Consider the following 25,830-nt stretch of genomic DNA (forward strand, 5'->3'; position numbering starts at 1 on the left):
TACAAATGAAATAAACTGAATAACCATGAAGAAAACTATTTCAAGGCACACCACCATCAAATTACTTTAAGCCTATGATAAAGAGAAAAACCTTTAAAATTGTCAAAGAAGAAAGTCACATTAAATAAGAAGTTCAAAGATACAGCTGACAGGAGCTTTCTTTTAGAAAACAATGCAAACATGAATAAAATGGAGCAATATCTTTAAAATTGTAAAAGAAAAATAATGCTTGTTCCAAGTTAAAATGTCATTCAAAACCAAACTCAAAAAGCTAATTTTACACATATAAAACTTGAAAAAAAAATCCTTTATTAGCTGACTTGTAAAAACCTACATTTTTAAGAAAGTGCCTTTGCAGATTGGAAAAAACAATATATATGAAAGTATAAAAAAAGCATTAGAAATAGTAATTTCATGGGTAAATATCTATTTTTCTATTACAAAGAAACTATTTACAAAACAACTGACATATATAATAATATTTTGCAGGGTTTATCACATGTATAAATAAAATTTATTACAATAATAGTATAAAATCTTACAAAGAAAATAGAAGAATATAATTTTGAGGTTGGTATACTCTCTATGAATTGGTATGCTGTCATTTATAGGTGACTATGAAGAGTTAAAGTTCCACACTATAGATATACAAGTGACAACTACATTTTTAAAAAGCCCAAAAAAGAGATTAGATGAAATAATAAACAATACTCCAAAAGAGGAAAATGTAGCAAAGCAAGATAGAATGTATAACAGGATGATAGAATTGAGCTGTACTATGTTACATGTAAATAATCTAAACACTATGCATAGAAAACATTGATTATCAGGAGATTTTATATATATATATATATATATATATATATATATATATTTTTTTTTTTTTTAAACAAATATTAGGTTGAAAGGCTCAATATTTACATGATGTTAAATGATGTCATGATGATAGGGCTCCAATTCAACAGAAATGATTCTTAGAAGGAAAGTAGGAGACCCAGATCTATAAATGCACAAAGGAAAGTTCATACAGGTAAAAGGTTAAGCCCAGTTGAGAGGTCTGGAGAAACCAACCTCCTACTTACTTTTTCTTAGGAGCCTCCAGAACTTTGAGAAAATAAATTCTAGGGTTTTTTTTTTATTCTACACAGAATGTGACTTTTCCCCGCCATGGAAGATCTATCAGACTAATTCGGAAGAGTAGGATTACATGCTTTCTAAAGATTTACCATAAAGCTAAAGCATGAAATTGTATAAAGATAAGCAAATCGAGGGCTGGGGCTGTGGCTCAAGTGGTAGAGTGCTTGCCTAGCACGAATGAGGCACTGGGTTCAATCCTTAGCACCACATAAAAACAAAATAAAGATATTGTGTTCACCTACAACTATAAATTATTTTTTTAAAAAGATAAGCAAGTTGGTAAAAATTATAGAAATAAACCCTAATGTATATGGGTAGTTGATTTTTTGAAATTAATTATTTAAATTAGGTATATATGACAGCATAATGTATTTTAATTCATTGTACACAATTGCAGCACAACTTTTCATTTCTCTGGTTTTACATGATGTAGCGTGGCACCATATGTGCAGTCATTACATATACCTAGGGTAATGATGTCCATCTTATTCCACCATCTTTTTAGCCCCAATGCATCTACCCACCTCTCCCTCCCCTTTGCCCCATTAAAGTTCCTCCATTTTTACCATGGCCTGCACATTATGGATCAGCATCCCCTTATCAGACAGAACATTCGGCCTTTGGTTTTGGGGGGATTGTCTTACTTCACTTAGCATGATATTCTCCAACTCTGTTCATTTACCTGCAAATGCCATAATTTTATTCTCTTTTAATGCTGAGTAATATTCCATTGTGTATATATACCACAGTTTCTCTATCTATTCATCTATTGAAGGGCATCTAGGTTGGCAGTTGATGTTTGACCAAAGAGCAAAGGCAACTAAGTTGAGAAAGGATGGGCTGATCAATACTTAGAAGTGGAATAATTGAGTAACCACAAGTAAAAACAAAGAATTTTGATCTATAACTCAAACCAGATACAGATATAAATTCAGAATGTATCTATCAGACATTAAGGTAAAACCTACAAATATATAACATTTAGAAGATATTTATTTGTAATAAACTCACAATAGACAAAACTCAAAAATACATTACCAGGTAAATGCATAAAAAGTATTGCAATTGAACCATGTAATGAAACTCAGCAATAAAAAATGATAATCTACTAATATATGAAAAATACCAGTTTTGCTCTAAATAGTATCGATGAATGAAAGAAAAAAGATAAAAAAGTACATACTGCATAATTTCATTTTATAAAATTCTTTAAAAAGCAAACTAATCTATATTGACAGAAAGCCGATGGATGATTGCCAGGACGGGGCAGAAGGCAGGGCCTGTAGATGGGGATTAGAAAACTTTTGAGGATCATAGGTACATTCACTATCTCAATTGTGGTGACATTAGTTTCACAGGTGTCTACAAATAAAATTTTGTCAAAATCATCAAACTCTGCATTTTAAATTTGTTCAGTTGATTATATTTCAACTATAACCACAGTAAAAATCTGAATAATTCTGTGGATGTATATTATTTACTTATAATGTTCAGTATTAATAAAAGACTGAAACTAGTTATTACAACAAGCACAATACTCTGTATTGATTCTAACATCTAGAGAAAAATTAATCAAATAACATAAACTTAGGAAGTCCAGAATGTCATCTGTGACTTGGACAAAGATTTATGTTATAGACCACATCAAACTTTTATGGAGTAGTACTGAGACCTAGTCTATCTGTTATTAGAACATGAACTTTATCATATTCACCTTCCAAAACAATTACTTCAACGTTGTCTGGGAGGCACAGTGCACATAAATTAACAAGAGAACTGGGCCGTCATTAAATTCATAAACATAAGTTGCTATTTTCTAGCATAGTGGATTTTTCAATAAATATTTTGTAAAAAAGTAAAAATTTCAGCATTGAATCTTTACTTCTTTATGACAAGAAGAACAATAAGGATAACATTTAGTAGAACAAAAAGAAGCAATATATGCATAGTTCAAATTCTACTTAACATAGTGCATTTTAATTGCATACCGGGACATGTTAAAAAGAAAAATAAATAAATAAATCAGAGACTAGGTTGTCTTATTTTGAGCAATGCATCAAAAAATGAATATCGTTTGCAAATTGGAACAAAATCTACATAATTACTTGCTCTTAAGTATTCAGCTTTACTTGAATATAGTTTTGTAAATTTCCTTGTAACTGCTATGGACAATGTAGAGGCTCTCATTTTTATGTGCCAGCATAAATACAGTAGAAAATCCCTTATGGGTGCTCTGTAACACAGCCTTCATTTCATTTCAAGACTGCAATTATTAAAAAAAAAAAAAGAGAGAGAAAGAAAAAGAAAAAAAGATGGTGTTCAAAACAAGAATTCTAAATTTTCACTTTTATTTATATTGTATTATTATAATACAGATCTATTTTTCCCACTATTGGTATGATTCAGGTTATACTTCAATAATCAACATAATTCACTCATTTAAAATATTTATTGAACACCTAACAGGTGACAAGTGGGTCCTGGATAATAAAAACACAGTGGAACAAAACAGTCACAAGTTCTTCCTCTTAGAATTTATACTCTATCATGAAAATACTGGAAGACAGGTGGTGCCACATGGTGTTGAGAAGGGTAAATACAGAGAGGGTCAGGAAAAGCCCCTGTGGAACTATTTCTTCAAACTACACCCTGAATATGAGTAAGTTTTACCAGCAAAGGAAAGAGATCATGTTGCAAGGGCATCATAAGCATAAAGAGCGCCAGCTAAGGAAAAATATTCATTAAGACACTGCCCAAATGGAAACAGGTGATTCCATGGAACACAATTTCAATAGGTGTTTTCAATTGTTTGGAACTCATTATCTACTCAGTAACATGAATTACAATAATATCATTAAAGTGATTGAGATTTTATTGCACTTCGTCCTTTGATTTAATATTAAACAACTTACATGCATTACACTTATCCAAATTCAGTGCATAAAAAGAAAGGTATGTTGATATCTGTAATGAGTTCAGGAGGATGCCATGCTTTCTAGATCTTTATTTCCTGGTGTTAAATTTTTTAAATCATGAGTTAAAAGTATACTATCATTTTGCCACAATAATAGAACTTTTTAAAACCATTAGCATGTAGATGGCTATGTTCCTAGGGATGCTCAAAGTTATAGAATAAATATGGCATAAATCCTGGGGAGCCTATTTTATTCTATAAAAAGCAATTTAAACCATTTTTTATTAAAATAAATTCATCTGCATTACAGAATAAATAGCAAAATGTATGGTCTTTTAAAATAAAACGTGAGCATTCAAGGAGACTTCATATGTACAGGAAATCGTTTAAATTATACTTCTATGTTTTTTCATTCTTTTCTCCAATAAAAGCTCTAAGTAGTACATTAGTAAAAAATTGAGAAAAGAAATTCATCATTTTAACTTTTCTGTTGTTCATTTTTTTGGTAGTGACTCTTAGTTTTCAAAGAATCCTCTTCTATCTGTGAAAATGCTCATATGATACAGACATGAAACATCTTGGAAGTAATGATTAAACATGAACTAATGATTCTTTTAAAAAACATTGTGTATGATAAATCATTTTGGATATAATTCCAAAATAGAATTATAAGTACAAAATAAAATTTTCTCATGGAGGGCACTAAGAAAGTTTGTGGAGACTTGCACTCTGATCTGGTAGAATATCCTATCAGTAGAATTAAAAGGCTACTAAAGATTTCATTCAATTTATATTATTTAATTATCACGTAAATCAGTTTAAACTTGAGAGAACAAAATATAGTTTGGCATTATTTCATTAGTAATGAATATGGATTAATAGAAAATTCATAATTACAAAAATAATTCTCCAGAATAGCCTATTCTGATTTTTATTAGATCTTTTTAGATATACATGATAGTAGAGTGCATTTTGACATATTATATATTAACAGAATGTAATTTATCCTAATTTTTCCATTTCTCATTTATCATAACTCAAATAGACTAGATCTCAAATTTTATAGGGCATCTTAAGATAAAATTTTATATATATATTTATATTTATTTTTATATATATATATATATATATATATATATATATATATATATATATATTTTAATCTCACTGAGAAGTTCTTCACCCATTGTTGGTGAACTGAGCATCATTCTTAAATGATGTTTCTACTATAATAAGTTGTTACAGTTTTCCATTAACTGCTACTACGGAAAGTATTCAGGAGACTTCCTTCGTTCAGTAATGGATTTCCTGCTCTAAATGTGTATCAGCACCTATATTTTCCCTTAATAAATCTGGATTCATCACCATACCTAGTACAGTAAACACTCTTTTGTACCTAGTGTTTCAGCAATCAGCAATCCAAAGTGCTCAGAACCAGATGTCAAGCTCAACTTAACATGAAGATATCATTGTTGTTTCTACTGGCAAATGTCTCTTCACTTGGGAATCCAGAGGGTAAAACGTGTAGAAGGAAATGAAAATATTTCTGAATGCATTATGAGGGACAATAATTCCAGGATTGATTCGTGCTTTTATTTATTTATTTTTAAATTGATTTTATATTTTTAAGTACACGACAGAATACATTACAATTCTTATTACAAATATAGAGCACAATTTTTCATATCTTTCTATATAAAGTATGTTCATGCCAATTCATATCTTTATACATGTACTTTTTCGTGTTTTTTTTGCATTACAATTATTATTACACATATAGAGCACAATTTTTCATATATCTGTATATAAAGTATGTTGACACTCAATTCGTGTCTTCATACATGTACTTTGGATAATGATGCGATCACATTCCACCATCCTTGCTATGTTCACTAAAGAAGTCTTAATAATTGGAAGGAAAAGTTGACATAATGGGGTGGCAGCAATTTATTCTCACTGAATTAGATGTTCATTCTTTTCATACACTTTTCTATTCTCTTAAAAATTTCTGCCCGCACTATTACCTATACATCCATATTGTGTCTTATTTATATCCTGGGTACCCCATATAATAGTACTCTTTGACCAAGGAACTCATTTTATGAAAATAACAATGAACTAATCACCCCCAAATTCACTGGAGTCTATGCATACTTCACTCAGTTTTGCCAGTTTTAAAATTTAGGGAGTAGCCCTATTAAAGAAAATATTATGTCACCAGTCAACAGACAACATCCTGTGCAGTGGCCAATTCTGCTCGATATGAACTTGCTTTGTGAACTTAGTGAGACCCTATCTCAAAATAAAAATAAATAAGAACTGCTAAGGATGTGCCTCAGTCTCAATTCCCAGTAGCAAAAGAAAAAAGACAATGCACCATTACATCATAACTCTTAACATTCCTCTAAATATTCTGTAGAATATATCAAATATTTTCAATAATGTGTGGAAGATATCAAAAGCACAATTAACCATTTGACCTAATTGATAACCAAAGACTATTACTTCCAAAAGCTTCAGAATATCAATTCTTTACAAATATACTTGGGATATTCAACAAAATAGATAATATCTTTCCATAAAGCAGATTCTTCAAATTTTGAATTAAAATAATATAATCTATCAAAACAAACAGAATTAAGTATATTAAAGTATTTCCTATAAGTCAATAATGGAAAGATAACTATATAGCCTCAATGTTTACTAATTAAGTAACACAGCTCACCATAAACATGTTTAAAGAATAGAATACAAAATGACTCAAATAGTATTAATTGAATGAGAATAAGAATATTCTTTATCAGAATTCTATAATACAGTTAAAGTAATACTTGAAATTTATATCTTTGGATTTACATAATAGAAACAAATATAGTGATACAAGTTAGCAGATCAAAAAGTTAGAAAAAAATTAAATTCAAAGCATCAATAAGCACATAATAATCATAAAAATAAGAAATGGACGAATTTCTGGACACATGACCAACAAAATTGATCCATGAAGATAGAACCTAAATTGATCAGTAACAAGTGTAAAATTAAAGCACTATTAAAATGTTTCTCAACAAAGAAAGTCTCCCAGACCAGAAATATTCACTGTTATTTTCTATTGGACTTTTAAAGAAGAACTAATATCAATGTTTCTCAAACTGTTCCACAAAATAAAAAAGGAAGGGATGTTTCCAAACTCGTTAGAAGGAAGGAAGAAAGAAAGGAAGGAACTGTAAATAAATACTTGCATTGGCTTTAACAGTACATTCTATACACTGATACATCATGATCAAGTTGATTTTATTCCAGGGATTCAATGATGTTTTGACTTATAAAAACTTAATAAATGTAATACATCACATAGAGTATAGGATAAAAATCACAGGGTCATCTCAGTACATGAAGAAAAAAAATTGAGAAAATTTAACATTCTTCATCATAAAAACCCTAAATTAATTAGTATAAAAATGACAGTACTTCAGCAAAATAAAACCTATGTATGAGAAAACCATAGCCAACATCATACTAAGTAAATAAAAACTGAAAACATTTCCTGTAAGTTCAGGAGTAAGACAAGAATTTTCATTCTCACCACTCTTATATTCAATATAGTATCAGAAATTCTAGCCAGAGCAATCAGGCAAGAGAAATATATCTAGGAAAGGAGAAAGTCAAATTATCCCTGTTTGCAGAATATGTAAATTTATACATAGGAAAATACTTTTAGAACTGAAAAACAAATACATTGAAGTAACAGTATAGAAAATCAATGTAAAAAATCATTATCTCTCTATTTGCCTTAATTAACTCACTGAAAAAGAAATCAAGAAATCAATCCCATTCATAAACAAACAAATACGCACAAACATACCTAGGAATAAATCTAAGGATGTGAAATACCTATATATTGAAAAGTATTAAACACTGAAAAAAGAAATTGAAAAGGACTCTAGAAGATGGGAAGACCTCCCCTATTCATGTGTTGGAAGAATTCATATTGTCAAAATTGACATAATACCCAAAGCAATCTAAAGATTTGATGATATCCCCATTAAACTACCAATGACATTTTTCAAAGAACTAGGAAAAAATAATAAAATTCATATGGGAAAATATAAGACTACAAATAGCCAAATCAATCCTGAGCAAAAAGAATCACAATATCTGATTTCAAAATCTACTACAGAACTATACTGAAAAATATCAGCATGGTAGTGGCAAAATAAAATAAAATAAAAAACCAATAGCAACAACAACAACAAAATAGACCTCTAAACCAATAGAATAGAATAGAGGACACATAAATTAACACACACATCTTCGGTCTATGGATCATCTACGAAGATGACAAAAACTTACATTAGAGAAAGGACAGTCTCTTCAACAAATGATGCTGGGAAAATTGAATAGTCACATGTAGAAACTTGAAACTAGATCCGTATTTCTCACTGTACAAAAACCAACTCAAAATATCAGAACTAATGTAACACCTGAGATTTTCAAACTATAGAGGAAAACATGGGAAAAATTTGCATTTATAGTGACTCAGGCATTGATTTCCTGACTCCAACAGTTCAGGAGACAAAAACAAAAATTGTCAAACGGGATTACAAAAAATAAAAATAATAAAAAATCTTCTAGAGAGTAAAGGAAATAATCAATAAAGTGAGGGAAAATGAGAGAAAAATTTTGCCAGCTATTCAGTTAAACAAGGAGTAATATCCACAATGCATATTAAAAAAACTCAAAAAAAGTTAGTAACAACAACAAAATCCAATTAATAAATGGGCAAATGATCAGAAAAGACACTTCACAAAAGAAAAAATACAGGGTCTGGGGTTATGGCTCAGCAGTAGAAAGCTTGCCTAGCAGGTGTGAGGTGCTGGGTTCAATCCTCAGCACCATGTAAAAATAAATAAATAAAATAAAGACACTGTGTCCAACTACAACTAAATATATATATGTATATATATAACATTTTTTTTAAAATAAAAGAAATACAAATAACAATAAATATATATATATATATATATATATATATATATATATATATATATATACACAATATCTTTAGCCATTATTAAAAGGGTTTTATCTTTGAAAGATGACACCAAAAAAGTGAAAAAGATGCAAAGATTAATATTAATTCTTTATTAGTGTATTGCAGTTAGACATAATAGTTGTGTTCATATTGACATACATGCAGGGAATTTAATTAGCTCCATTTCTGTCCCCAGTGACTCTTTTCTCTTCTCTTCTCCCTGTCAGTATTCCCCTTCTTCTACTCTACTGGTCTTCCGTTCATTTATTTATTTTTGAATTGGTGTTTTCTAGTTATACATAAATATGGAATTAATTTTGATGTATTTATACACTTACATACCATAATTTTGTCAAATTCTTTTCACGTTTCCTGGTCTTCCCCAGATTTCCTCCCTTCCTCACCCCTCAACTTCCTTTCTCTATTGCACTGATCTTCTCTCTATCCTCATGAAATATAACCATCTCCCTCTTTTCCCCTTACTTTGCTGTAGCTTCTGCATATAAGAGAAAACATTCCACCCTTAATTTTTTGAGTCTAGCTCATTTCTTTCTTTTTTTAAATTTATTTTTTTATTGTTGGTTGTTCAAAACATTACATAGTTCTTGATATATCATATTTCACACTTTGATTCAAGTGGGTTATGAACTCCCATTTTTACAACAGACATGAGTATGTCAATATGTAAATTAATGGAAGCGTAACTGATGTGATTCTGCAATCTGTATACGGAGTCTAGCTCATTTCACTTAGAGTGATTGTCTCTGGTTCCATTCATTTACCAACAAATGCCATAATTTCATTTTACTTTATGTCTGAGTAATATATATATACATATATATATATATATATATATATATAATATAAATTTATATGTAAATATATGTATATATCATATCTCACATTTTCTTAATCTATTCATCTGTGACCGGCAACTGGACAAGTTACATTAATGTTAATCTTGCTAATATAAACATTGATGTGTTTGTGTGTCACTATAGTATTTTGATTTAAAATCTTTTGGATAACTCTCAAGGAGTGGGATAGCTAGATCATATGGTTCAATTCCTAGTCTTTTCAGGAATCTCCATACTGCTTTCCAAAACTTTTTATACTAATTTACAGTCCTACCAACAATGTGAGAGTGTACTTTTTCTCCACATCCTTACCAACATTTATTATTGTTTGTATTCTTGATGATTGCCATTCTAACTGAAGTGAGGTAGACACTCAGTGTAGTGTTGATTTTCATTTCCCTGATTACCAGGAATGCTAAACTTTTTTTTTCACATATTTGTTGGCTATTTTTTTTCTTTTGAGAAATCCAGGTATTGATTTGGTTATTTAATTTTTTTATTATTAGTTGCTCAAAACATTACAAAGCTCTTGACATATCATATTTCATACATTTGATTCAAGTGGATTATGAGCTCCCATTTTTACCCCATATACAGATTGCAGAATCACATCGGTTACACATCCACGTTTTTACATACTGCCGTACTAGTGTATGTTGTATTCTGCTTTTGGTGTTAAGTTTTTGAATTTTTAATATATTCTGAATATTAATCTCCTTCAGAGGAATAACCTACTCTTTAGCATCTTTCTTCATGTGGTTAATCATTTCCTTTGCTGTGCACAAGTTTTTTAATTTGATGCTGTTTCATTATTGATTCTTGGTTTTATTTGTAAAGATCAATTTTATGTGTAAACTTGACTGGATTAAGGAATACCTAGAGAACTGGTAAAGTATTGCTACTGGGCATGTCTAGGTGTGTTTCCAAAGGAGAGTGACATGTGAATTGGTGCAGAAGACCTATTGTCATGGCAGCAGGTTCAGATAAAACAAAAAGGTGGATGAAATATAATTTTTCTCTTTGCGTCTCTGTCTTTGCCCTTGGCTTCTCTGTGCATATCTATTATGGGGTGATACAGCAAGAAGAAACTTTGTTAGATGCTGGCCTTTCAATTTTGGAATTTCCAGCATTTGGAAGCCTAAGTTGATATATATATATATATATATATATATATATATATATATATATATATATATATATATATATTTGTACACATACACACACACACACACACACACACACACACATATATATATATGTTTTATATATATTGTTTTGTAATATTTATATTGTTTTGCTAATCACCTAGTCCAGGTATTCTGTTACAGCAGGACGCAAGAAAGTAAGACAAACAACAACCTTCAAATTGGGGGATACTCAAACATACTCTAGTAGCATATACTCTAGTGAATTAGCTAAAAACTAGTGTCTTCCGTATTCTATCAGCTCATTACCTTCTTTGCCTGATTGCCTATTCTGAATTCTGTATAATCTGTCTGTGTCCAAATATTTTATATTAGAGTAATGGATACCTTCTGGGAATGATAGGACATATTAGTCCTTAACCACTTTCCAATGACCACAATATTGAGTATGAAAACATCCCAGTATATTGCAGAATGAGTAGAAATACATTGTCTATGGAGATTTATGTCACACCTTATAATATACAAGATATTTCTCTGGCATTATGCCAAACTTTTAAAGCAACTGAACATTTTCTGTCAACATCAGTTTTCTTTATATGATGCATCTCATTGTTGACAATTAGAGTACCAATCTGTAGAAAAACTTGTTTGTGTGATAGTTATAATGTCTTAGTATGGGAAGTAGATAACTGAGCAATGACTTCTGCACTCTCTTAAGGATTTTACAAGAAAATTTTGACTGGCCTTGCACAGATGATCTGTGTGATGTAGCTCTTATTGGTTCTACCTTGAGGAGGAAACTCCTAAGTGCCAGAGCAACATGGAAAAATATGCCATTTGTTCTTGATACATTTCTGAATTGGCATCTAAGAACTAAAAAACTACTGAACACACTTAGTTTGTGGGTGATGCAGATCATGACATTCTTCTCTATTTATTACTATGGATGGACTTTCTTTCATTGAGGAAGAGATTGAAAACAACACATACACACTGCCATTATGAACATGAACACAGAACGAGTTTGTTCCATGGTAGAATGAAATATACTTACCGTGGTTTATAAAAGACATGTGGGTAATCTTTCTGGGCACCTAGATGTGATACATTCAGTTTTAGCAAGGGAAGCTGTCAAGTTCAGCCTTCCACCATCACTGAGCCTGCTTCTCCATGAGGCTAGCAAAGCGTAATTGTTAGCCATCTTGCACAAATTTGAGGGAAAATATATTATGATCACTGAGGTTACTTTTGTTCTAGAAATGCAAGGTCATCAGACAATTTAAAAAATATCTAAAAATTACTGTAGTTTGACAGGTACCTTAAGTCCATTTTCTCAGTATGTAATTTTATTAAAGAGATTGCTTAAAATTGGGTGTGTTTTTAAAAAGTAGTAAATCCAAACATTTAATGCTGCTTTCACTTGATGGGCTATAGAATCAGCCCATTGCTGTACAAATTCCATATTAGTCACATGTTAAATACAAGATGCTTTGCCTAACCAATGACTTCCTTATCTGAAAAAAATACAGAAAGAGGTGATATGTTTTTAAATAAGTTTATTGTAAACTAAGAATAAAGAGAATAGTGCCCACAATAAGGGAACTTGAATGTCATAATTATTTTACATTTATTTAATATCTTTCAAATCTGATTTCTCTTTTCATAATTTTGGAGCTTACTTTTTTATAGTGAGATGTAAGTGTTTCACATAGACTCTTCCTACATCACACTTCCTTATTCAGTTCTAGAAAATTCACCTTCAGTTTTAGCCTATTGTGTTGGAAATCCCTAAGCAGGGTGAGGAGGTAGACACCATGTTATTAGGTAGGGGAGGCAGAAGTAATGTTTGGACCCATACACTATTTGCTGAGCCTTCTACTAAGCAGTGGAAACACATAATATCCACCAGCGGGTGCCTGTCTTGTACAGGTTGGTGAATTTTGTTCAGCCTAGGGAAGATTATCTTAAGAGATTCAAGCTGAACAGACCCTAAAATAAGAATGTTCTGGCATATTTGAAAAGCTTTGTGTTTGGTGCTACTTGAATGGGTATTGAACTATTTGGAATACTGAAGTCACATAATGAAATTTTAAATAGAGCCATTAGAATAATGTTACAACTCCATATAACTTAGAAATATTTAATCACCCTCTCATTTTAGTTCTCCTCTTCCATCTACATACATTCCCCTACACACACACACACTAAAAAAAAAACCCCACACATAAATACATGCACACATGCTTGTGTGCACACACACTTTTACGTGCCTTATATATCTGGCTGAGATAACTCCACTTATTTATGTGCATGCTTTATTTTGTATGTTGTGAGTTGTAATGTTTAGAATCCATTGAAATTTTAAATTTTTTCTTGAGTCAGGAACTTTGTGATGCCTTTTTTCTCAAGAGAACCAAACAGTATCATGCTGAATTTAAAAAATACAACCTCATACATGACTCTTTCCTCAGTCATTTGCATTTTCTAACTGAACTTTAGCAAGTTCTCCTGATTATTTATAAGATATACTTCACTAATAAGATATGTACACCTGTAGGCTTAGGCCCAGATGGCACAGATAAAAAAGCAGCTTTTAAAAAAATAGATGAGGAAAGATTGATCACTTTGTCACTGATAAGTATTTATTAAAAACAAGCACTTTATGAAATTTAGAAAATTAAACTAGCCCCTGCTTTAAAGGATAAATCAAACAATTCTTTTAGGAATATATGGGTTTGAAATGCATTTTAAATCTTATTTCATTAATATAATTACCATTCAAAATTAAGTTACATAGAGTATCTCAATTTGTTGCTCATGGGATATGATCACTCTTAGTTTAAAATTACATTATACTCAGGAAAGCTTCAAACTATCAGGTTAGCTTGTTTGGAAGATTGTTAGATTATTCCTCTAATTTACTGTAATATCTATTACAATTTTCAAAAGAATTGACTATAATGAATTAGAGAGCTAATCTCGACAATTTATCACTCAAATGAGGTCATCACACTTAGCAGAATATTCAAGACGACTAGCCCATTACATTTTCTTTATACAAAAATACACATTCTATATTATGCCTTAATGTATTTTAAAATGGGTTTTAAAATATAAAAAGTAAATGCTATATTATAAAATAGAAACTGGTCATATTTAACTTTCAAATTATATCTATGAAGTTATTACAATCTTTATCAATAATGATAAGATAGTATAATATATCAGCAAATAAAGAACAATGGCAGATTCAAGCTCAATTTTATTTACTAGGAAATATAGAAAGAATTTCAAACTTGATATTTTTTTCACATTCAAAGTGACAATATTAGTGTACATTAATATTATTTTTTAAATCATAGTAGAAATGGTTAATTGAAATCTATTGACACTTAAAATTCTCAAGTATCACTGGAGCTTATATAGATATGTTTGCCCAGAATTCCTTTTGTGAACTTAAGAGATTTATAAGCAAACCTAGGAGAGTAAATTATAAAAAGTTATGTTACCAAAACATTCACAATGAAGAGAAAATCGAAAGACAAACAACAGTAAAAAACAGGACTAATTTTGATCCAAGCCAAAATAATGTATTTCAAGACTAGTGTTTTAGAAATCAAAATCATCAGAGGTTAGCTAGCTATGTCAATTTGCACCTAAGTTTGTACAGTGTTTTCTGCTATTATTCTTTATTGTTTTGCAAGTTCCATGTATGCATATGACCTGATACTTTTCTGATGGAATGTCTATCCTAAGTCCTTTAGAGTATTGCTTATTGTAGTTCTTCAGGTAACACTCTTGCTTTCTTCTCTCTGTTCACTACAGCTACTTATTCTCCTGGGAACTCAGTTGCCTGTGAGTATCAGCCAGGGGTCAGGCACTGTTAGCTAGTGGAGAATGACCTTGAATTTTCTTTATGCAGATTTTATATCTGCTTTGTTCCTTTGTGCAATGTTTTCCATTCTGCCTGCCAATCAGAATATGAAATCATCTATCCAAAAAATATACATAATTTTATACAGTTTGAATGCACTGTATTTTCCCCTCAAATAACCCTCATTTGATATGCTTTATTTTCTTATGTTTGGGGGTTTTTGATCATACTTCTATGTTTGCTCAGACCTCAGCTATGAAGATCTCTGAGGTCTGGGGTGAAATTATATCCCTCCTGAACATAGGAGTCTTTTTATTCTCCTTTTCTCTTGTAAGTCACTCAAGTCAGAATTAATTCCTGACCTACAGTGTTTTTAAATCCTAAATGATTTCAGTTAAGCTTGAAATCTCATGGGATATTTAAAAAAATAAGATTTATCTTCCTACACAGAAAGCCAAATTTCAAACAGAAGATTATCTGTGTTACTCCCGTTGGCAGGAATTTTTCTCCTAGTTCATCTTTTTAGTAACCGTGTGTTTGTTCCATGTTGTACCTTTTTGCGCCAATTTCTAATGGACCTTCCAATCTTTCATGAACCTCGGGGTTCCACATAGCTGTTAATTTTTTATGTTATCAGGGATCAGCATATATTCTTTGATAGCTTCAGCACCAACTTACTGGGGTCAGGTTTCCCCTTTGGTCTCTTTGGGATGCCTTTCATTTCTTGGCAGCTAGTTATGGATTTACAGGGTTTTTTTTTAAATCTAATGTATTTAGTTGTTTAGTAGATCAGAGTATCTTTACTCCCTAGGAATAGAAATATTTTTGCAGGTATAGGTCTGTATCCTCTAACTCAGATATAAAGTAACTATTCACATCTATTTGAAAATGACTATAAAACTTCCTGTCTGGATTGGTGAAAGTTTCCATCCCAGCCAGTAGTAAGGGGGAAGGGAGAGGGAGGTTTCTGTTCCTAATTTGTGAAAGTTCCCATATACTTATGTAGTGCCAGTGCACCACAGAGGCCCCCTCAGTTGTCACTTATAATTCTTCCCAATGAGACATTTATGCTCCTACCTAATAACTTCAGCTCTGGGGGCTCTGCACTTTCACTACCACCATTCAAGACACTGAATGACAAATATGGATTGTCCTTAGGTGTACCACACTGCAACAATTCCAAGACTTTTCTATTTGGGGGAGGGGGGCATTCATCAATGGCTTTTAAAATTCACTTGTAATGAATATCTCCTTCCTCTGATCTCTTAAGAAAATGTATAGCCTCCTATCTCTCTTCCAAAATAATTCATTATTCTGCTCCTCGATTGCTATGGTCTAGGCACTAGCCCTTTCCTATTTCGTTCCAGACTCATTTTTACCAGAACACCTTGGTATTTATTTAAAATAGAAAAGGAGACTTATAGGTCTTCTTTCTTTGATTGATTTCTAGTTTGATTCCATGGTGGTCAGAGAACAGACTCTCCATAGAGTTTCAATATTTTAAAATTTGTTGCTATTTGTGTTATGGCTTAGGATGTAGTCCCTCATGGTGAACAGCCCATAAATACTTGGAAAAAAAACTGAGTTCTATGAATTTAGGGAAGAGTGTTTAATCTGTGTTTATCAGGTGATGCTGGTTAATTCACTTATGCTTTATTCTTACTGATTTTCTAACAGTGTTGTCAACTGCTAGAAATGAAATGATTAAATCACCAACTACAGTTGTGAGTCTTCTTCTTCATTAAACTGGATCAGTTTTTGCCCCAGATATTTTGAGACTTTGTTATTTGAAGCAAACATATGGTTACGTCTTTTAAGTGAATTGATTTCTTTATCAGAATATAAAATATATCATACTCTTCTTTCTTCTGAAGTCCATTTTATCTGATATTAAAACCTCATTCCTGGATTGTCTTTTGTTTTGTAATGATTCACTTTTTAATATTTTATCTTTTTTGTATTTTTTTTCAAATTATTGGTATCATTGAATTTTAAAGTGAATTTGTTGTAAACAGCAGGTTTTTAAGCACACTGACAACCTCTTCATTTTAATACCCTTTAGACCACTTACATTTAAATTAGTGATAAGTTAGAATTTAAGTCTTCTGTTTTGTGATCTTTTTACTGTTTGATTCTGTTTTACTCATCCCTTGTTTGTCTCTTACTTTTGTTTTTCTGGGTTACTTAAACATTGTTTAGGGTTCATCTTGACTTGCATGAAGTTTATTAGTCTTCACCTTTGAATAATTTTCCTAATGGTTGTTCTAGATATTACCATGTGTGAATGTCACTTATCACAATTGTTTTAAATACTTCTTCTAAATACATTCAGCATTACATCAAATTATATTTTGCCTCAAAGACAAATGTGATTAAAAAACTATCAGAAAAAAAAAGATAGTCAATTTTATCTTTGTCCTCACTTTAATTATTATGATATTTTTTATCTTCTGAAAGTCCAAGACTTTCTTCTTCTTCTTTTTCTTTTCCATTTGTCTATGGAATTTTCTTAAACCATTCTTGAAGTACAAATTTGCCAATTAAAACTTGTCTTAATTTTTCTTCATCTGAGAACATACATTTCTCTTTCAAAATCCTGGAATATACTTTTGCTAAATGTGGTGTCATCTTTTTTCTTTTAGCACTCGGGCTTTAGATGATGAATCACTTTGCTTCAGTTATACTCCCCCATGAGTAACCAGTTTCTTTCTGGATGTTTTAAAAGGTTTTTTAATTTTTCTTTGCTTTTAGTTTTCAGAAGTTAAATCATGTGTGGGAAGCCATCCTGACACGTGATTGGGTGGCTCCCGTTAAGGGTCTGAGGTGCTCTGGCTGTGTCGGAACTTTCCTGGCCCTTTCCTGATGAGAGAACCCATCCGTGTGGGGGTGTGCCTGACCACTGACCCCGGGGGCCCAATTACTGACCCTGACCTTGGAGTGCAGTCCCCCCTCAACCTTCATTGGATGGAATTCTCCCCTGAATCTCTTGTTCCCCAATAAAAAGCTACTCCCAGGCGTGTTCACTCTCTCTCCTGCTAGCCCTGAGTAATCCTTGCTGCCCTGCTGGGGGGTTAGAGGAGGGAACCAGAGAGGGGAGCTGTCTTGGACCTGGCAATAGAAATAAGGTAACTGAGTCTGTGTGTTTTATTTCGATCTCTTCTAGCTAACTTTTATGCCAAGAACCTCATTAATGAAACCATTGCGCTGGCCGCATGGTGGAATCATGATTTATTTTGATGTGTATTTCTTTTACATTATTCTATGTGTGGCACAATCTGACTCTTCAATCTTTATGTTTATATTCACAGAATTTGAAAACTTTTCAGCTAATATTTCTTTAGATTTAAGTTCCTTTGTCTCTTCTGTCCTCTGGAACCTGGAAGGTACACATCTTACTATATCTCTTATTGTCTCTCAAGTCCCTGTTCTTTTTCTTTTTCTTTTCTGTTTACTTCCTTTTGTATACATGAAGTAGGTCCAGTACATGGATTTACTGACTCTGTCGTCTCACTTGTCCAATCTATTAGTGAGCCCTTACAGTGAGATTTTTCTTTCAATCATTATGTTTTTCAGCTCTATAATTTCTAGTTGATTCTTTTTAATATATATATATATATATATATATATATATATATATATATATATATACACTAATGGATAAATTTACTAATGGATAAATGTAGGAAAGAAGTAGAAATTATATATATATATACATATATTTTCTACTTCTTTCCTACATTTATCCATTAGTAAATTTGTTTCAAGATAATTATTAATTACTTTTAAGACATTTTTGTTATCACTAATTTAAAGTCTTATCCTTTCTCATTCACATTGTGATTTTTCCTATTACTTGCTGTGACAAATATTATGGGACTATGGCTCCAATTTAAGCTTTTCTAGTAGTTTTATCCCTGATCTAATTAAAGCATTTTTTAGTAGGCCTTTCCCTTATTAAGAGTAGCACGACAGACAACTAGGTATATACCTTCAGCTTTCCTATGGACTCTATGAACACCACCATTGCAAATATAGGGCTTGGACTAATACCTCCTCATTTCAAAACGGTGCAGTATATCATAAGGATCTGTATTATAAAGGGCCCAGTTATCCAACAATGTCTTTATTAGTTTTTTTTTATGGTAATTCCTAAGAGAATAGTAAGGGAATCAATGCTCATTCACTCTACCTTGATCCCTAAATTGAGGATTATCTTTACACCATGTCTTTATGCCAGTAGTAGTTTTCCAAGGAAATAAGAAGTCTTTGTTCACAATCAATTCACAATGACACATGGATCCCTCAGCGTACAGTGAGAGAAAGCTCTACTCTGTCCCATGAAGCCCCGGGGACAACAGTCACTCTTCCACAAATGCCTGCAAATTGGAAGATTCTTGTGTAGTCCTTGTAGAGATGACAACAGTGACCTGGACCATAATGGAATCAGAGAAGATGAAGACAGGTAGGTAGATACTAACATCTGGGTCCTTGAGTCCTACCAAGTCCTTTGTAAAAAGTGGATTCACACACAGTTTTTTGAAATGGTTTTGGAGGCAGAGATCACATCACCCTGTCTTCACTCTTGTTAGACAATTTATTTTCGGTATAGCAATTGAGAGCATTTAAAAACACATCATAAGTTAAGCTAAGTTAATTATAATACATTTATATGACTAGACTATGGGTTTTAATGACAGTATAAGGCTGCTAATCTCCCCACCCCCATGCCAAGATTCTAACTCAGGGTCTTATATATGGTAAGCTCTACACTGAGCCAAAGCCCAGCCCCTAAATTCCTTCATAAGAACCATGATTCAAAATTTTGGGAGGTGGGGTTCTCAGGACTCTGTGAGTCCATACTTGGTGCCTGGGTATAACTGACTCTTTAATTTTGAGCCCTAGGCGCCATATTTGCCTCACCCTTGTCCTGATATTGTCAAAAAGGATATGTATATTTCAACAAGGAACTTGTCATAAACCAGGTTGAGATGTCAATTAATAAAGGCAAAGGGATAACTGCAAGGAGTATTTCAAATTATTTATATATTGTCACTCTACAAAGGCAAAGGAGAAAATATAGTCAGCTTTCTAAATAACTTCATTCACATAGACAGGAAAACTGGGAAATAGAGACCCAAATCTCTTGCCATCATTTAACAACTTAATCTTAGGCATATATTATTTGGGTGTTTTTTTTTAAATTCCTGGTTAAATCTACACTCAGTACAATTTTAAATTAGAGAAAGTAAGTCCAATGATTGTATGAGAGAGAAACGTGCTTCTGTCAAAAAACACTCTGTCACTTGGCTTCAGGGACAAGAGAGGCACGTAAATCTGTCCAGCAGCTAGATAGGGGCTATAGGAAACCACATGTCACATCTAGTCTAATGACATCCAACATCAGATTTGTAAATACTGTGCAGGAAAAACCAGTAGTTCTAGTGATCCAGCATTTCACTTTTTATAGCTACCCTTTTAAAACCTCCGACTCTAAGATGTTTATTAAGTGTTTGTACTTTTCCTCAGTTTAACTACTCTTTCCCCACCTATAAATGACAACTACAAAAAAAAAAGAACTGTAAAAGCAAAAACAATGAGAACTCAATCTTGCTCAAGAGAACCTGAAATAACCTTAATTGTGGCTTCTATCCTAAAAGATGTGGAAGATATGAAGTTGTTACTGACAACTTAATGCGGTTTTCTCAGCAATAGCTAGCCAATCATCCAACAAGGCCTTGAAGGACTGAGAAAAATATCCTGTATTTATTGTGGGTTTGAGAACAAGTAAGTCCAGAGGCAGGCCCTAATGAGGTACAACTGGGAGTGTCGGTAACCACTGGGATGTCAAGAAGATGAAGTCAGTAGCTAACTTAAAATAATTGTTTGGCAAAACCAAAAGGAGATCAAGATAGGAAAATTGAGATGGGCCTCGAAATAATCATTATGTAATTTTTAAAAAAATTTTTCCCCAAGAACTTGTTCACCACATACAACTCTACCATTTTTGAGTTTTTCTTGTTTCTAAGGTAAATACTTTTTTCATCAAAGTAATTGGTCTAGAACAATACTAGCATGTTGCAACACCTAACCTAAATTTTGTAACTAATTAATTCCATTGCTTACTTGAGTGTAATTGGCCTTGATATAGTCATAACATTGTTTATGAAGGTCACAGATATTGTGGAGTTTTTAGGTTCTAAATAAATTGATTAAAACATAAAAATAACCACAAGCAACTTTACATGCAGAATAAACTTCTGATTGCTTCATGTCAAAATCTGTCACAAGGAATAATAAGGCCATGAAAGCAAAGACAATAGTCATTCCTGCGGTGGGTTTTTCTACTCTGTGCAAGATTTGTATATCAAAACAACATATATTGAGAGGGTTTAGACAACCTTCAGAACATTTTGTGAGCATTCTTGAAAAAAAAAAAAAAAGAAAGAAAACTGTCTCATCCCACCAGTACTACCCTATGTACAAGTTCTGGTAGCATGAAACACATCTTTAAAAATTGTTCAGAGGATTAGATTCTGTAAGCTTCCCTAGGTAGCTCTTTCCAGCTTTAATGCTCACCTGTGACTGTACACAGCTGAATTTAACTTAAAACTCGTGGTTATCTAGGATATTAACCTCTGCATAGGTATATACCATAGGTGTCAATATCTTATTTGAATGTTCATTCATAAAAATAAAGTACTTCAATCTTTAAAATTGTAGCTTGACATCAAAGTTCATTTTATCAGGATGAGCAACATTGTTCCTACAGGTACTGAATATCCTTCCATTTACTATTATTCAAGGGACTACCTGAAAATCTCATTCCTCATTGGTTTCCTAGATATTAGAATTCTAACTGGTATTTAAAACATTTATTAAGAAATTGGAAATTATTTATACCTTGCAATATTTTATAATTTTAGGGTAGAAATTTTAGAGCATTCCATATCATGTTACTTCATTTATAATTTACAATTTCAACATAATTTCACTTGAACCACCATTTTTTTTTCAGTATAAATATCAAGTGCTATTTTTTCCTTAAATTAATTTTCCTCATTTCAGTCCCTTTGCGATTTTTGGCATCCATTCATTCTTCCTTTTAAATTTTTTATTTAAAAATTTTAAATATTTTAAAATAGTCTTCCCAAATCTTTGATTTATATGGAATCTATGTTAAGAAAGTACAAGTTAATAAGGAGAGTGAGAAATTCAAATAGTTTTTTTTTCCCCTAGAGACAAGCCTACTTTGGGTTTAATTTGACCTTGGTATGCTCAATTGGGAAAAGAACCAGAATGAAAGGCCCAAGATATTCTTAGATTTAATTCCATGTCTTGATACTGGTAAATTTGTGACTTTGTATTTGGTATATGTATTGCTTGTTCAAGTCTTTGGTTTAACTAATGGGATTAGATCTACTTTCTTATACATTTTATCTTTTAGAAAAATTAAACTGAAACTGAAATATTAATTAGTTATTTGAACTTATTATTTGAACCAAAATTCACTGCTAGTTTTCCCTCCAATTTTTTTTGTTATTTTTTTTTATCATATTAATGACTTAATTTCTTTGTCTGAAGTTCTAATTTCCATTGTGATTTCTTCTACAGTTCTGAAGTTTTAAATGTCATCCTTTGAAAGATATTGCACAAATATTATTTTGTGTCAACTCCTAATTTTAAATTTTTATAAAAATTTTAATAATTTAAAATTTATTTTGGAATATGACATAGTATAAATTTCATAGTCTCTTAAATTTACTAATGAGTACTTTTCACATATTCTGAGTAAATTTTTCCTTTTCCTGTAATTTCAAACACTTTGCTTATTGATATTGAATACATGTGTCCAACTTGCAGGTTTATTTCTTATGTTTTACCTATGCCTTTCCCCTTTGACTATATGCCTCTGGTTTGAGGCTCCCTGCGACACATTGTACCTACTACACCCTGCTCAAATGTGCTGGTGATGCCCCCATCCTTCATGTCAGTCATTTGCCTGCCTTTAATGAAAAAAAAAATGGTTTCAAGAAGAAATAAATTTTAATTTGAAAAATATATCGTCACTACCATGTGCTAAATGCTCTATTAAATCTTGTCATCCAACAGAGAACCAAAAGATAAAATCCACTCTCTCCTGTCATTCAGCATCTAGTGGAGACACATTGAACCAGTATCAAGTTGATAAGCATGAAGGAGAAAGGTCAGTTGATTTGGGAGACTATTACAGAGGCATTATTCTAAGATAATAGTCAGTAAAAACCAGAAGAAAGACATTTAAGTGGATATTTGACATTTGAGAAGACATTGGTAATTTGAACAAAGGAAATATAATGAATATTAAATCATGAAAATGCATAAAAGAAAAAACACTTTTCTTTTTCTTTTTTTTTCTTTCTTTCTTTCTTTTATTTTTTGTACCAGTGCTTGAACCCAGGGATGCTTAATCACTGGGTCACATCCCCAGCACATTTTACTTTTTATTTTGAGACAGGGTCTCACTAAGTTGTTTAGGGCCTCTGTAAATTGCGAATGCTGGCTTTGAACTTGCAATCCTCCTGCCTTAGCCTCTGGAGCCTCTGGGATTACAGGTGTGTGCCAATGTATCTGGCAAAACACTTTTTTGTTTGTTTGTTTTGTTTTGTTTTGTTTAATCATAATATCTCTCTTTGGAAAACAAAAAAAAATAAATGCTATCAACTTATTAAAATTTGTGAGGAATTCTTCGAGAGAAAATATGAATAGGATCTGAATAACATGAACAAACAAAAAAAGGTCCCAGGGCACTGTGCTGGAGGAGGGAGTGGTTGAAGTAGAAACTAGGGGGACTGTATTAACTTTCCATCCCTGCAGTGAAATACCTCACATCATTAATTATAAATAGAAAAGTTTTATTTTGATTTTTTTTCCTTTGGAGATTCCAGTCTATGACAGATTTGCCCTGCTGTTTGGGATTATAGTGAAGTACAACAACAAGCTAGAAGTTTGAAGCAGAGCAAAACTTTTTTTTTTTTTTTTTTTTTTGGAAAGAGAGAGAGGAAGTTCCTACAATCCCACTGAGTCCTTGACCCCCAAGGATCAAAGGATCTCCCATCAGACCAAAATTTCTGCCACTTCCCAATAGCACCAGCTTGGCCTTTGGGGTCATACAGGATACAAACTTTATTAGGACCTGAGGATAATTGTCAGAATTATAAAGTCAAGAAGTACTTCAGAGTAGCTGTGCCTCCCTCTGTATGCTAGACAGCCAGCTGGTACAACAGTCTTTGTTCTCTGGCAAAAGCAATGTAGGTCATAGAAACTGAACAATTGTTTTCAATAGCTACTGATTTCCAGGATCTGCAACATCACTGCATCTTATAACAGGTAAGGGACAATCCTCAAATAAAATTCAGAGCTATACATTAAAGATCAAGAGAAAATTAAAGACACCTGGAGCCATGAAATAAAACCACTTGCCACACTTAACAAAAAGCAACATTATTAAAGACAAAGTTTTTACAAGAAAAAGAGAGAAGAGAGAAACCACTTGAAACTCAAATGCACTTAAATTTATCATAAACAGAAGAAATTGCATACATGATGATTAAAGGAAAGAGTTAGAAGAGAGTAGAAAAAAGAAATATTTTCTCCAAAAGAAAGAACTAAAGAGTTGATTATTAGACTGAAATAGAGCCACAGGAAAATTAGCAGAAAAAGTCAGATGTTTCTCTCAGAATTGAATGCAATGGGAGAATTGAAAGTAAATGGGAACAAAGTTCAGAAACAATGAAAATAGATACAATATCTTAAGTACATTTTAAATAGGCATTATGGAAAGAATAATGGACAGGGAGGAATGTATGTATATAACACAACAAATGGTAAAAATAATTTTCAAAATTTAAAAAATGAAGAAACATAAATGAAAACAAAACCATGTCTACTGTCATTTCAATAAAATATCAAAAGACCAAGGACAAATAGAAAAATCTGAAAAGAGGATATGATAATAGAAAATCACTGCAATCTTGCACCATGGTAAGTGGAATAATGGCCCCCAAAGATGTCCATCCACATCCTAGTCCCATATCCCATGACAGTTACCTTGCAAGATAAAAGATGCTTTCTAGCTATCATTAAATTTAAAATCTTACAATGGGAAGACTATCCTGGAGTATCTGGGTGAGCCTAGTGTAATCTCAAATATCCTTCTATAAGAAGGAGGGAGGCAGGAGAGTTAGAGAAGGACTTGTGATGACCAAGTCAGAGGTTGGAGTAATGTGATTACTGGCTTTTAAAATGCAAAAGGGGTCATGAGCTAAAGAATGTGGGCAGCCTCTAGAAGTTGGAGAAGGCAACAAATTGATTCTTTCCTAGAGCCTCCCAAATGTTGCAGCCTGGCCAGTGCATTAATTGTAGTATAAAGATACTTAGGTCCTTCATGACAGTAAAATGATACATAGCTTGTTTAAGCCACTAAATTTATGGTATTACAGTTATTGCAGCTGGGAAAGGGAGGTAACACAACACCTCACTATTAACCTCTCCTGTTCCCTCAAAGAATATGCTTTAAAATCTGTTTTGGGGGCTTCCATGATAAAAATTCAAGCCAAGTTGCAAGTGAGTTATTAAAAAAAAAGTTGTAGGAGGCATAAGCAAGGATTTTGAGAAAAATGAGAGTGTAAGTGAAAAGTTGCAAGAGAGGTAAAAGAAATGGGGCAGAGTAAAAACAAATGAACAAAAAGTAATAAGAAAACAATAACAAAAATAAAACCCATAAATTGTTAAGGTTTCTAAAGAGGATATAACCTGTTTGGCATTTGTGAAGCTAGGATCTGTGAGCTCATGTCTTTGACCAACTTAGAGATGTTTTTAACTATATTGCC

This window comes from Spermophilus citellus (genome assembly GCF_964194105.1).
Source record: "Spermophilus citellus genome assembly, chromosome: 16".
Taxonomy (NCBI): domain Eukaryota; kingdom Metazoa; phylum Chordata; class Mammalia; order Rodentia; family Sciuridae; genus Spermophilus; species Spermophilus citellus.